At 45.3% G+C, this 13,793-nt stretch overlaps 1 protein-coding gene across 5 annotated transcripts in view; it reads right to left on the bottom strand.

Annotated features, from left to right (window-relative positions):
- TSNARE1 (t-SNARE domain containing 1) overlaps nucleotides 1-13,793 on the bottom strand; it is a 310,170-nt gene that overhangs the window by 232,714 nt on the left and 63,663 nt on the right. The gene's annotated exons all lie outside the window — the stretch shown is intronic.

The following is a 13,793-nucleotide window of genomic DNA, read 5'->3' as shown; positions in this document are numbered from 1 at the left end:
CAAGCACTTTGCAAATGGGCAGCGACGTGGCACAGTAGATAGAGTGCCTGCCCTGGAGTCAAGAGTTCATGAGTTCAAATTTGACTTATAACACTTAACTATCTAACCCTGGGCAGGTCACTTGACCCTGTTTGCCTCAGTTTCCTCATGTGTAAAATGAACTGGAGAAGGATATGGCAAACCCCTCCAGTATCTTGCCAAGAAAACCCCAAATGGGATCAAGAAGAGTTGGACATGACCAAAACAACTCAACAACAACAACTGCACAAATGCTTTGGCTATATAAATTCCAGCTAGACATTAGAAGGGGAACTGGTCTTTGAATCAAGAATCCTGAGTTCAAATTCCAGTTGGGACATTCACTAGCTCTATGAACCTGAACAAGTCCATTTCCTCAACTGTAAAATAAGGGAATGGATTAACCAGTCTCTAGTCCTTCCAAACTCTACATTCTATGAATTCTTTCTAGGTTTCAACTTCTCCAGGAAAGCCCTCAGAATGGCTCCAGCCCCTTCTCATTTCTTTGCATCCCCCAATCTCAAACAGAACATACTTTAGCACTTAGTTACCACACTGGATTCTAACTTTCTCCTCCAAGAACTCAACATGGCATGGAGGTGGCCTTGGGCTCTCTGAGGCTATGCCAAACTCCAATGAATTCAACCAAGTTGGCCAGGCTCTGGATCCTAACTTTGGCCACAGCAACTCCTGTCTTGAGCCCAAAGAGCAGCTGTGACTCAGCGCAGGGGAAATCATGGATACTTAAAGTAACAGAGTGTGGCACGTTATCTAATCTCGTGCTGTTAAACACAGACACAGATGCAGATACTGTGCTGGTGTCTTATCTCTCCAACTAGACCCTATCACAGAATCACAGGCTTGGAAAGACTTCAGAGGATACCCAGCATAATCCCTACCTAATCAGGAATCCCTTCTCCATATCTCCAACAAAGGGTCATCCAGATGCTATTTAAAGCTCAGACAGGGGAGCCACTACCTTCCAAGCCAGCCAGTCCCATGCCTGGAACGTCTTCCTCCCATCAATCTCTCTCCCTCTGCCCATGGCCCTCTCCTCCCACTAGTGAGATGAAAGAGTCTCCTTCAGCCATCCTCCATTTCTCTCCTAACTCTGCTTCTGACTCTCTGGACCCCATTTGGGGTTTTCTTGGCAAAGATACTCGAGGGGTTTGCCATTTCCTTCTCCAGTCCCATGCCCCCAAGTGAGAACCTCCTTCCCACCTCTGCTTTATAGCTCTTTTTTATGGACTACCTTCTCCCATGAGAATGTAAGTTCCTTGAGGGCAGAAACTGACTTTATTTTTGCCTTTATTTGTATTCCCAGCACCCAGCACTGTGCCTGGCACATGACAAGTGATTAATAAATGCTTGTTGACCAACTAATTCTGTCTCTCAACAACCTTTACCCATAGTCCTATGGGATAAAGAAGAGGACATCTCCCCCATGTGATAACTCCAAAATCTCTCATAGATAATAGAACCAAGACACCTTGAGAGTTAAAGAATATCTTAAAAATCATCCAGTTCTCCTAATTTTCAGATGGGCAAACTGAGGCTCAAAGTCAACAAATGATGTGACCAAAGTCAGACGATGGATTTGGCATCAGTCAGGACTCAGACCTATCCTCACTCTCAGTTCATGGTTTTCTACTGTGCCTCCCGACTCAGTTTCCCATTCCATGCCTATGAATCTTGTCTCCTGAATCCATATTTAGCTTTTCATGGAAGAAACCATGACCATAGCCTTTATATCTCTGCCTCCTCCAGAGTGGAGCTCAGCACAAGGTTATGCATGCAGTATTTATTCATTAAATATTTTCTAAATATGAATGTAATGATACATATGCTCATCTTTGATTCTCTCTCTCTCCTCCCCAAGCTTCCCATTTGCCTGTCTCTTGTCTCTTGTCTGTAGATATATCTCTCTCTCCCTTTCCCATCCCACCCTCCATCACGTCCATAGAATGCGTGAGCTGCAAGAGTTCTTATAAACCATTCAATCCAACCCTTCATTTTACAGAAGAAACCATGGCCCAGGAGTTGAAGCCATTTGTTCAAGGTCACACAAATGGAGCAAATGACAAAGCCAGGGTTCTGCAAAGTTTTCTCTTTCCTCTCTCCCTCCGTCTCTCTTCTTTATCTGTTTCCTTCTATATCTCCATCTCTCTCTCCTAGCTCAAATCTCAAAGCGTTTGGAGAGTCATTTGGGTAAACAGTACTTAAAAATACAATACACCCTCAGAAGGTAAGCAACAATGGAGCTGCACTCTTTTTACTTCCCTCTTTTCTTTTCGACAATGGTTCCCCATCTCCACCCAAGTCCTTGGTCAGTAAGACCACTCAGCAGGTTTAGGTTTACCCTCACACACAGCCCGCAGCCCAACAAGAAATGATAAAGACTGTGTAAATCCAACACTTCCTTTCTTCCTCTCAAGCCCAGAAAACCGTGAGGCAGAGAAGCACTGGGAAGAGAGTGGGTGGAAGGCCAACTCTGTTTAAAAAAGCGTTCTGCCTCAGTCTGAAAGGTGATGCTCTATATTGCCACCATGAAGCAGGGAATGAAAAGAAGTGATTTCCCCAGATTCTTTCCAGCCTGGCTCTGCATGCCTGATGAGTCTCTCTTTATCGCCAGGCAGGACTGCACCTAAACCACTAGCAGGTATAACCTTCTCTGGGACTAGAGGAGACTCCACAGTCTCCCGCGTTTACTGATACAGCAGAGAGCCCTAACCCTCAGCCTCCTCCAGGAAATCCTACTCATTTTCTAAACTAAATCTTCCCCCTCTGTATTTCAACCCTGAGGCTGGCCAATCTGTCCACTGTGCGGATGGACCGCTACCCTTTGGACAACAACGGGAGGATGCATTGTTAGGAGCACTTCGATAAACAGGACTCTCTGCTCCACTGGGACAGTTCCCATGAGCCTTCTCTACCTTCCTTGGATGACAACAGGGGCATCACCACGGAGACCCAAGTCACACCAAGGAATGGGTCCAGAGATGCAGACACACCCAGGAAACTGGCTTTTGTGAAATGGGCACAGAGCTAAAAGCTGGGAAACGATGTTCTCTTCCTTCTTCCATGGATCAGAATCCTAGATTCCCAAGATGACAGAGCTGACACGGGTCTGACACAGAGTCAGCAGTAATACAGTTACTCAAACCTATGTCCTCCAACTCCAAGGCCATTTCTTCTTCTTCTCCTTCTTCTCCTCCTTCTCCTTCTCCTCTTTCTTCTCCTTCTCCTTCTTCTTCCCCTTCTTCTCCTTCTCCTTCTCTTTCTCCTTCTTCTTCTTCACTATGCTGAAACCCATCCACTTTAGAGATGGACAAAATAAGTCCCCAAGTGGGGAAATGACTTGCCGAAAGTAATCTGTTCAGGAAGTATAGTTGCCAGGACTGGAATTTGGGTATTCTGACTACAAGTCTAGCTCTTTTTCCCCTTGGTCAAATCACTCACCTTTGCCACTAATCAGTTCAATATAAGGAAGAACTTCCCAACCAGCTGTGTGACCCTGGAAGAGAGACTTAAGCTCTGTTTGTCTCGGTTTCCTCAAATGTAAAATGGGGATCATAATTGCACCTACCACACAAGGTTGCTGTGAGGATCAAATGAGATAATATTAGTAATACTAAATTAGTAAATTAGTAAAAAAGTAAAATTGTACTTAACACAGTACCTGGCACATTTTATTGCTGTATAGTCACTTTTTCTGTCGTGCCCGACCTTTTGTGATCTCTTTTTGGAGTCTTCTTGACAAAGATACGGGAGTGGTTTGCCATTTGTTTTTTCAGCTCATTTTACAGATGAGCAAACTGAGGCAAACAGAGTTAAGTGACTTGTCCAGGATCATACAGCTAGTAAGTGTCTAAGGCCAGTATTTGAACTCAGGGAGATAATTCTTCCTGACTTCAGGACCAGCACTCTATCCACTGTGCCATCTAGCTGCCCTACCTAGCACACAGCAGGCACTCTATAAATGCTTATGCCTTTCCTTTCTCTTCCTCTCCCTTCTCTTCTCCTCCTATTCACAAGTGAACAGACTGCCTTAAGAAGCAGTGAACTCTCCATCACCAGAGGTATTCAAGAAGAGGACATATGACCATCTGTCACAGATGCCATGGAGAGGACTGGAAATAGCGTGCTATAACGAAAAGAACCCTAGATTTTGGGTCAGAAGATCTGGATTTGAATCCTGGCTCTGACTGTTAGCACCTAGTACCCTTGCACAAGTCACCCAATGTCTTCGGGCCTCATTTTCATCATCTCTAAGAGAAGGAGCCAGACTAGATGACTTCTCAGGCCCATTCCAGCTGGACTCAGAGTCAGGAGACTTTGAAACTGTCCTCACACGCTTATAAGGGGCACAACCATGGGCAAGTCTCTTCACTTCTCAGGGCCTCAGTTTCCTCATGTGTAAAAATGGGAATAGTAACTATTACCCTGCCTACCTCACACAGGCACTAGGAAGAAAGTGTTTCAAAAGCCTTTTAAATGCTAAAGAATGCTAAGTTGCTTTTATTCTAATAAAAGACTGACTATACCCGTGCTCCTACATGGATTCCTCAAGGGCTGATAGGGCTCAGATGCCTTCTCAGATCTCCCTGCTCTGAGGGATTATGATTATATGACCCTCCAGACCTCAGTTTTCTTATTGTCAAATGGGGGGAGTCATTGCTCTTTTTTACAGGGCAATCCTGGGAGTTCAATAATATAATGTATATACAGCCCTCCGACAAAGAATAAAGCACAAAAAGAATCACTTTTATTAATGGGAGTGGGCTTTTTTCCTGGGGGGAGGGATAAAAATAGCAGGGCCCTGGGGTCTCAAAATGGGAAAGCCAGGGTAGTCTAAATGCAAGGCAATACACTGAAGAGAGGACAGCTTAGGGGACCACCCTAAAGTGAGGTGCCTAGCCCTCAGACCAGGAGCTCCCTGTGGGCAGGGCCCTAACACCAGGGTTGTTCCAGGCCCTTCGGTGGGGCCCACAGCAATACTGCAAGCACCATCACCACTCTTCAGAAAGAAGCTAGTCAAATGCTATACAGCAAATAATAAATTCCTAGTTATCCATTACAGCTATCACCCAAAGCGAGATACCAAAGAAATTGCATCAGCCAAAGTGATCATTACCCAAGACAACTGGATTTTTAAGGAGAATGAGGAGGAGGAGTCTCCAAGGAGCTCAAGCTAATAATAATAATCTGCATTGGCAGCACCTCCCCAGAGCCCCTGGAGCTTTCACCAACACTCCAGTAATACACAGCCCTCCCCTCTCCCTCTGCTCCAAACTCCTTCTTCCAGTGGGTTCCAGGGTAGGGGTCTCATGGCCACTCAGCCCAGGTGGGAAAACTTAGCCCAAGGAGACAGGTCTATAGGCATCTATACTTCTTCCATCAAGCAGGAAGGCAGATTCCACCATGCACACTGGCAGGGTCACTGTTCATTAGCCACTCCCTGGCTCCAACATGGCAATGGCTTCCCCTCATCCCCCTGGCTCAAGCCACAAAACCCTAGAATCTCAGGAGTGCCCAACCCCCAGGAATCCCTCCTAGGATCATGGAATCTCAGAGACGGAAGATGCCCAGCCCTCAACACACCATAAACTCTTTGAGGATAACACAGCGTTGCACATTGCTGGTCAGCAGTTTTTCAGTCATGTTCAACTCTTTGTGACTCCCTCTGGGGTTTTCTTGGCAAAGATACTGGAGTGGTTTTTCATTCCTTCTCCAGCTCATTTTACAGATGAGGAAACTGAGGCAAACAGGGCTAAGCGACTTGCCCGGGGTCACACAGCTAGTATCTGAGGCTGAATTTGATATACTTGTATATAATAGGTATTTCAATATTTGTGAGTTGAATTTGAACTTAAAGCCTTCCACAAGAAGTTTTCACTGAGCCCTCACCCCGGGTTGGTAATGGCCATTGGACCTCTTCCTTTAGCCCTTCATTTGTTCCACTTTTAGGTACTTGATGTCTTATTCTATGCTGTAATTATTATTAAGTTGTATTAGTTGTGTCTGACTCCTCAATTCTTCATGACCCCAGAGTCAAGTAGGATATGTTACAAGGCCAGGATTCAAACAAAGGGACTCTGACTTGATATCTACCAATCACTTGATCACCAAATACTTATTAAGCCCTTACTATATGTCAGGCAGCTAGGTAGTTCAATGGATAAAGTACCAGGCCTTTAGTCAGGCAGACTCATCTTCCTGACTTCACATCTGGCCTCAGATACTTACTAGCTGTATGACCCTGGACAAGTCACTTGACCCTGTTTGCCTCAGTTCCTCCTGGGTAAAATGAGCTGGAGAAGGAAATGTTAAACCACTCTAGTCTCTCTGCCAAGAAAACCCCATATGGGGTCACAAAGAGTCGGACACATCTGAAACAACTAAACAAGAAATGTGTCAGGCCCTGGGCTGGGCTCTGGGAATACAAAGACACAAATGAAACAGTCCCTGCCCTTGAGGAGCTTACATTCTACCATGACAACACGCACACATAAAAGCAAAAGCAAAACATGTGCAAAGTAAAAATGAGGGGAGGCAGTGCCATCTAAGGAGGATCAGGAAAGACCTCCTGTAAGAGGTTACACTTAATCTTAGCTCTGAAGAAAATCAGGGATTCTAAGAGGCAGCAGTAGGGAGCAAGTGGATTCCAGACATGGGTGACAGTCTGTACAAAGGCTTGTTAATAGGAAATGAAATGCTATTTTTGAAAACCAGCAAGAATGTCAGGGTGGATGGACTGTAGCCTGTGAAGAGGAGAAATATAAAATAAGCTTGGAAGGGACAAGAAAACAGAGCATAAACTACTGTAGTCAAAAGGAGCCTTAGAACACAGAACATCACAGATGGACATTAAAGGTCATCTGGTCCAGCACCCCCTTTTTACATATGAGGAAACCAAGGCTCAGAGACATTAAGTAATTTCCCCAAGCTTGTACAGGAAACAGGTAGCTTCTCTGGGTCTCTACAAATTATCTGGATTTGTACAATCTCCATTTCTACCTAAATAAATCTTAGAAGACACTCTGGTAGACTAGAGTGGGTAGTATTTATGGCAAGAGAAATAAGAAGGAAAAGAAGGTTGAAAAATGGGCAACAGGATAGGGAGGCAGAGTCTGGGGCTTGGCAGGGGAAGACAAGTCTTTGACTGGATGAGGTACAAAGCTTAGATATATCTTGGCCCTCAGAGATTTTACAGTGTAGTGTTACAGGATCCTTGCCTACAAAGTTCTGAAAGGCTGTCCCAGGTCCTAGAGAGCAGACGTGTTCTGCCCAAGTTCTGCCCAAGAGAACAGAACTAAGCACAAGGGGGAAATGGCAGGGAGATTGATTTTACTCAGTATAAGAAAGAACTAGCAACAGACAGCCAGGGTGGTCCAACAGCTCAGCAGGTTGCCTGTTAGGTACCCATCATTGGAGGCACTCAGGCAGGGACTACATGATCATTTATTTAAAGTCTCTAAAGACCCCTCCATATCTGAGGTTCCATTAGTCTGGGACTCTGTAATGCTCTAACCTGAAAGACTGAACAGATGAAACCCCAAGACTACTTGACAAAAGACCAACAAACTCTAAAAAGTTTTCCTGACTACACAGTTAGTCTGTCAGTCAGACAGGCAATAAACATTTATTAAGTACCTACTATGTGCTAGGCATGGTGCCCACAGAGTCAGCCTGTCAGTCAGTCAAGCAATAAGCATTACATGCCTACTATGTGTTAGTCATGGTGCTAGGTGCTAAAGATCAAAGAAAGACAAAAAACAGTCAATCCATGCTCTCAAGGAGTCCCCATTCTAAGGGAGGAGACATGTGAACAAGTATGTACAAATGAGATATGGGAAGGATAAACTGGAGATAATCAACAGAGGGCATTAGCATTGGAGGGGATTGGGAAAGGCTTCTTGGAGGTGATTAGATTTCAGCTGGGATTGGAAAGAATCCAGGGAAGCCAAGAGGTTCACATATGGAGGGAGAGAATTCCAGGCATAGAGGACAAGCAGGTGTTTGACAGAGACACAGGAAAACATATGGGCCACTCGGTGTTAGGATCAGATGCCCACTGTGACTCCCTTCGGCTTCCTCCTGGCTCTGGGATTGATGGCTCCATGCAGAAAGCCACCAACTAAAAGAAGGACGTAATGTTAAGGCCATGTTGTGAGTGATAAGCATGTTATCACTACTGCTTCTGTTCCTCCATCCCAACTGGTCTAGGAGAAGGGTGGCAGAGCCCTGCTCTGTAGTTGGTATTCATACAATACAAAATCCTGCCCTTCTTGCCTCTTCTCTCCCCTTCCTTCCTCCCCCACCAAGGCTTCCACAGGGCCTAAAATCTAACCATTAAACCCCACCACTGTTTATTTTTTATTTAAGGCACTGATGATCCCTATAAACTGCAAACATATCCCTAGGAAGGACAACAAATTAAACAATTTAACACCCACAAAATAATAGTCAATCTCCTTGAATACATCATGCTTAATATGCCCAGGGCAGAGTCGGCTTCTCCAAACCTCATCTGGCTGCTCAGGAAGACTGGGAGATCTACGTGCATTCTTGCCTACCATCATGTACCTGTTATAAATACCCAACTAGCCATTCAGAGAAAATTAACGTTTCTTCATTCCTCATTTACTGTCCTATGTGTTTATGTCTGATTAAAAGATTCCTAAAGATATGCAATCCTCTCTTTACAGTGCCTAAAACAGGGTTATGGAAATCTAGTGACCGGAAAATATTTGGTGATAATAGTGATAGCGAGGGTAATGAAGAAAACAGTGGTGGTAATGCCAGTGATTGTGACGGTGATGACTGTAATAATGGCAGCGACACTGACAATAGTAGTGGCAATGATGGTGAGCACGGCAGTCACGGGGCTGGTAATGATGGCAATGGTGATGACGGCTACGTCAGTAATGGCTCTGGTAATGACGATGGTGGTGACGATGGCTACGGGAATAATGAAGGAAGCAGAAAAGACGGCTATGACGGCAAGGGTTGTAATGATGATGAGGATGATTCATAAAAGATAACATTCACGGTCAATATTAGTTGTTTCTTTCTCGTCTCCTCTCCGCCCTGAGGATGCCAAGGAAATGGGTTTTGTCTCTTTCTAATGTAACAGGCTCCTGAGGGGTCTGCCCACCTCCCCTTTCTCTGCCTCCAATCCATCCTTCACGTGCTATCAAACCAACCTTCCTTATGCACAGATCTATTCTTACAATTTCTATGCTTCAGACTATGAGCTCCTGGGGATCACAGGAGGCCAGAAGACAAGATGGAGGGCACTGGACACCTCGCGAGGCAGGACAGGTGTAGAATACAATGAAGAGATGCCTGCCTCCTAAGAACCCCAGGACTTTTCTCTCAAATAGATTCCACAGGGTCAGGCCAATCTGCCTGGAGGCCAGAATGCACACCCTAATGGCCTGTGAGTAAGTAATCACCAAACCTCTCTGCAGAGCTTGGTGATCAAGGCTAATAGAATTTACCACCTACTGAAGAGAAGCTACAATTTCATATAAGACGGAGTTATTCTCTTCCCTCCTTAAGACTGCTCTACCCTCAAGGTTACCTCTGACCTTCCTCACTGCTCATCTCAGATCAGTTCCCAGCTCCTCCTGACTCTCCCCTCACACTATCTCACTCATACGTCCCTTGGCCTCTACTATTGCCTGCCTAACACTCTCACTCCCTCCGGTCCCTTGGCCTCTACTATTGCCTGCCTAACACAGGTCCTCACCACCATCACCATACCTGTCTTCCTGGACTACATTAGTGGCTCCTTAACAGGCTTTCCCGCCTCCTCTCTCTCCCTTCCTTCCTTCACACCGCTGCCAGAGTTATCCTTGATCATGCTACCAAGACAATCCTTTTTATGCATAGATCCGCTCATGTTACTCCTCTACTCAAAAGCCTTCAATAGCTCCCTATTGTCTCCCAAATGAAGCTCAAACTCCTCAACTAAAAACCTCGAAGGAAACTTGATATGTAAAAACCTGAGCAGCTGTGCACAGTCTGACTTCAGAGAAGACAATTTTTTTTCTTCTAACGATACACTCCATAAGGGGATGGTTCTGAATGACGGGTCAGGTCCACAGTGTTGGTGGTGACCTCAAAGTCCTATCCCCTGTCCATTTACTGAGCCCACAGAAGTCCTCATGGGTCATGGTTACCTACAGGCTGGCAGCCTTGACAGGAGAGGCCCTCAAAGGCCTTCAGCTACCCAAACTCCCCAAGTAACACTTTCTTCCAGGAAAGCTGGACCAGTAGGCCTGCTCTAAGAACCAGAGGAACAAATAAGATAAAGAGCTTAAGTTGGAGGAGGCTTGGTATAGTGGAAAGTGATCTGGAATCAGTCAGAAGACCTGGATTTAATACCAGTCCTCTCAGCTGTCCCCTGGATGAATATGGGCAAGTCCTTGTCTTCTGGGAGCCCCTATTCTCTCACCTGTAAAATGTGGGTGTTGATCTAAGTCACCTCTAAAGTCCTTTCCAGCTCTAACAGTATCATCTAAGGTCTCCTCTGGTTCTGTCATTCTGTACTCTAAGGTTCCTTTCTCTCAGAGCCTATAACTCACTCTGTGATTCCAGAAGACAGAAAGAGTTGACGGGTTAAGGCTCAGAAGCTAGGGAAATTAAGACCTAGGGCAGGGAAGAGATGTGCCAAAAGTCACACAGTGAGATGGTGACAGTGTCAGCGCTCAAACCAAGGACTCGAGTACCCACGCAGGGTTCTTCCCAGCGCCCCAGTCCTTGGGCAAGTTGTCTAACCTTCTCGGGTCTCACCTTCTTCACCTGTAAAATGAGGGGGTTGGACAAGATGGCCACTGAGGTCCGTTCCAGCTCTGAGAACCACGAGCTCCCATCCATCCCGATGACCTTAGCACAGGGGCAGAAGGAGCCTTAGGGACCACCTAAACTAGCACCCTTCCACAACTGACAGATAAAGAAACTGAGGCCCAGAAAGAGGAAGGGACTTGCCCAAGGTCACACGATGCATCAGTGAAAGCATGAGGACTGGCATAGACGGGTTTAATGAAAGGCACTGATTCTCTGGACGATGATTTCCTGCTAAAGGGCAGGACAGGCGCTGATTTAAATCACAGAGTTATAGTTAGTAATAACAATGATTAGTATTCGACATTCCACTGGTATAGTGCTTTTAATGTTCACAAAGTGCTTTGAAACTGCAGGGTGACCAGGACAGACGGGGAGGGGCTGGAAACCACAGCCTGAGCACAGCTGGTGGACGCCTGAGCCCGGAAAGGAGACGACTGAAGGGGATGCCACGATGCCGTCAAACATCCGAAGAGCTGTCATGCCAAGCAGTGATCTGACTGGCTCGGCCCGACCCGAGAGGGCAAGGTTTCCATTAATGGGGGATTAGGGGAGGGGGAGAGTTACGTGGCAAATCTCGGCTCAACTAGAGGACAAATTTCCTAACAATCCATGTCCAAAGTGGTATGGGCTGCCGCAAGTAATGAGCTCCCTATCACTGGCTATATAACAATTTTCCAGAGATGTGGTAGGGTTAAAATTATGATTTGGTCTAAATGACTGCTGATGCCCCATGCATCAGATGCAGCTGATGGCACATGAGATAGAGTGCTGGGCCTAGGGTCTAGAAGATCTGAGTTCAAATACGGCTTCATACACTTACTAGACATATGATCCTGTTCAAGTCTCTTATCCTTTGTTTGCCTCAGTTTCCTCAACTGTAAAATGGGGATAATAATAGCACCCATGTCCAGAGGTTGTTGTAAGGATCAAATGAAATAATTGTGAAGTGCTTAGCACAGTACCTGGCACATAGTAAGTACCATATAAATGTTAGTTATTGTTATTAATGTGGTAGAATGCCATTATGAGTTGGTCTAGATGACCACTGATGCCCCAGGCATCCAATGAAGCTGATGGCACAATATATAGAGTGCTGAGCCTGGAGTCAGGAAGATCTAAGTTCAAATCTGATCTCAGATACATACTAGCTGTGTGACCCTGGGCAAGTCACTTAATCTCTTATTTCCTCAACTGTAAAATGAGGATAATAACAGCATCTACCTAGCAAAGTTATTGTGGGGATCAAATGAAATAATATTTGTAAATAGTGGTTGGCACACAGTAGGTATTATGTAAATGCTTATTCTCATCCCTCTCCACCCTCACAACTTCAGAAATCCTTTTATTTGGTATGACAGAGCAATGTATTTATAATCTGAGTGCCTGATCCCAGCTTGGCTGCTTACTAGGGCTAGGGGCCAGTCACCCAACCTCCACAGGCTATAACAAAGACATGTGGACAAGGTGACTCCTTTACATACCTCCTACATCTACAAACCTATGAACTCACTTTGAGAAATGCATCTCTCTGGGCTCTTTAATCAGAACCAGGGAAAGGAGATGGCAAGGGGTGGGTCGAAGGTCACCTGGTGAAGGATGTGAAGGCTTCTTTCAACACGATTCCTCTTTTCAACTATAAGATTCTATGAACCTGGCGCTGCACAGGGAGCTGGGCAACGTTTCACAGAGAGATCAAGAGACTTGCCTGTGGTCACACAGCAAAATGGTAGGAGAGATTTAACTACAGTGAAAGCTTTTTAGACAGTAAGAAAGGTACTGTCTCCAGGGGGCCACAACAGAATATGAATTGCATTTTCATTATTTTTAAATCCTTTTGAGTCCAGAGATTATACAGTCATGGATCTTAGATCTCAATGGATAGCTAGTCCAAGTGTCTCTTTTTACAGATGAGAAAACTGAGGCTCAAGGAAGTTAAGGGACTGACTATCAGACTGTACAAATAGGTGGTGCAATGGAGAGAATGCTGGACCTGGAGTCAGAAAGGCATGAGTTCAGATCTGGTCTCAGACACTTATTAGCTGTATGATTCTGGGCAAGTCACTTAACATATATCTGCCTCAGTTTCCCCTTCTGTAAAACAGGAGTAATAATAAAACCTATTTCACAGAGTCACTGTGAGGATCAAAATAACATGTATGAAGAGCTTTGCAAACTGCAAAGTGCTATATAAATACTAGGCCATTATGAAAGAACCCTGACCAGCCTTGGAGACCTGGGCTAGTATCCTGGTGCTTCATGACCTTGGCAAAGTCACCTGACTTCTCTGTGATTCTGTTTCCTTTTCTGTAAAATGGGGGTAATACCACCTCCTAGGAGCTGTTACAAGAAAAGTGCTCTGTATCTGTCCCACAGCCAAAGGTCAAGAGACAAGTCGGAAAGAAAACTCCACAGCATGAGGCCGGCCCATCCCCACTCCAGTAGAGGCTATAATACCTGAAGGTGCTAAAATTAGAATACAGAATAATAAAAACAATTCTCATCAATATTATAACTCCGCGGATCCTCTCCTCGGATACCTCCCAGTGATATTGAGCTGACCCTTTGTGCTTAAAGGCTGTGTGCTCCATCAGCAGGTCCTGCCAAGCTGGAAAGGCTTCAAAGCACCCGCCCAGCCATGAACTTCGTGTCTGGCTTCGAAGGACAACTAATAAGAATGCAAATAACTCACATAGCTAAAACACTTCAAAGCAGACAGAGGTTTAATCACAATAATCCTGTGATGTGAGTGGCACATGCTGTATTTCAGTTTTACAAAGGAATAAACTGAGGCTCTGAAAAATTGAGGCTCCCGTAGGATCTCGCCAGGCTCACACAATGTTGTCCCAGAAACCTCTTCATTCAGGAAGATCTCTTTGGCCCTGGAATTCATAGATCCTGCAGCCCTGTTCTCTGATTGAATG

The sequence above is a fragment of the Vombatus ursinus genome, unplaced genomic scaffold (assembly GCF_900497805.2).
Source record: "Vombatus ursinus unplaced genomic scaffold, bare-nosed wombat genome assembly UNPS02005236.1, whole genome shotgun sequence".
Lineage (NCBI taxonomy): Eukaryota > Metazoa > Chordata > Mammalia > Diprotodontia > Vombatidae > Vombatus > Vombatus ursinus.
Note: the sequence above shows the minus strand (reverse complement) of the source record. Positions and strands in the feature narration are given on the sequence as shown.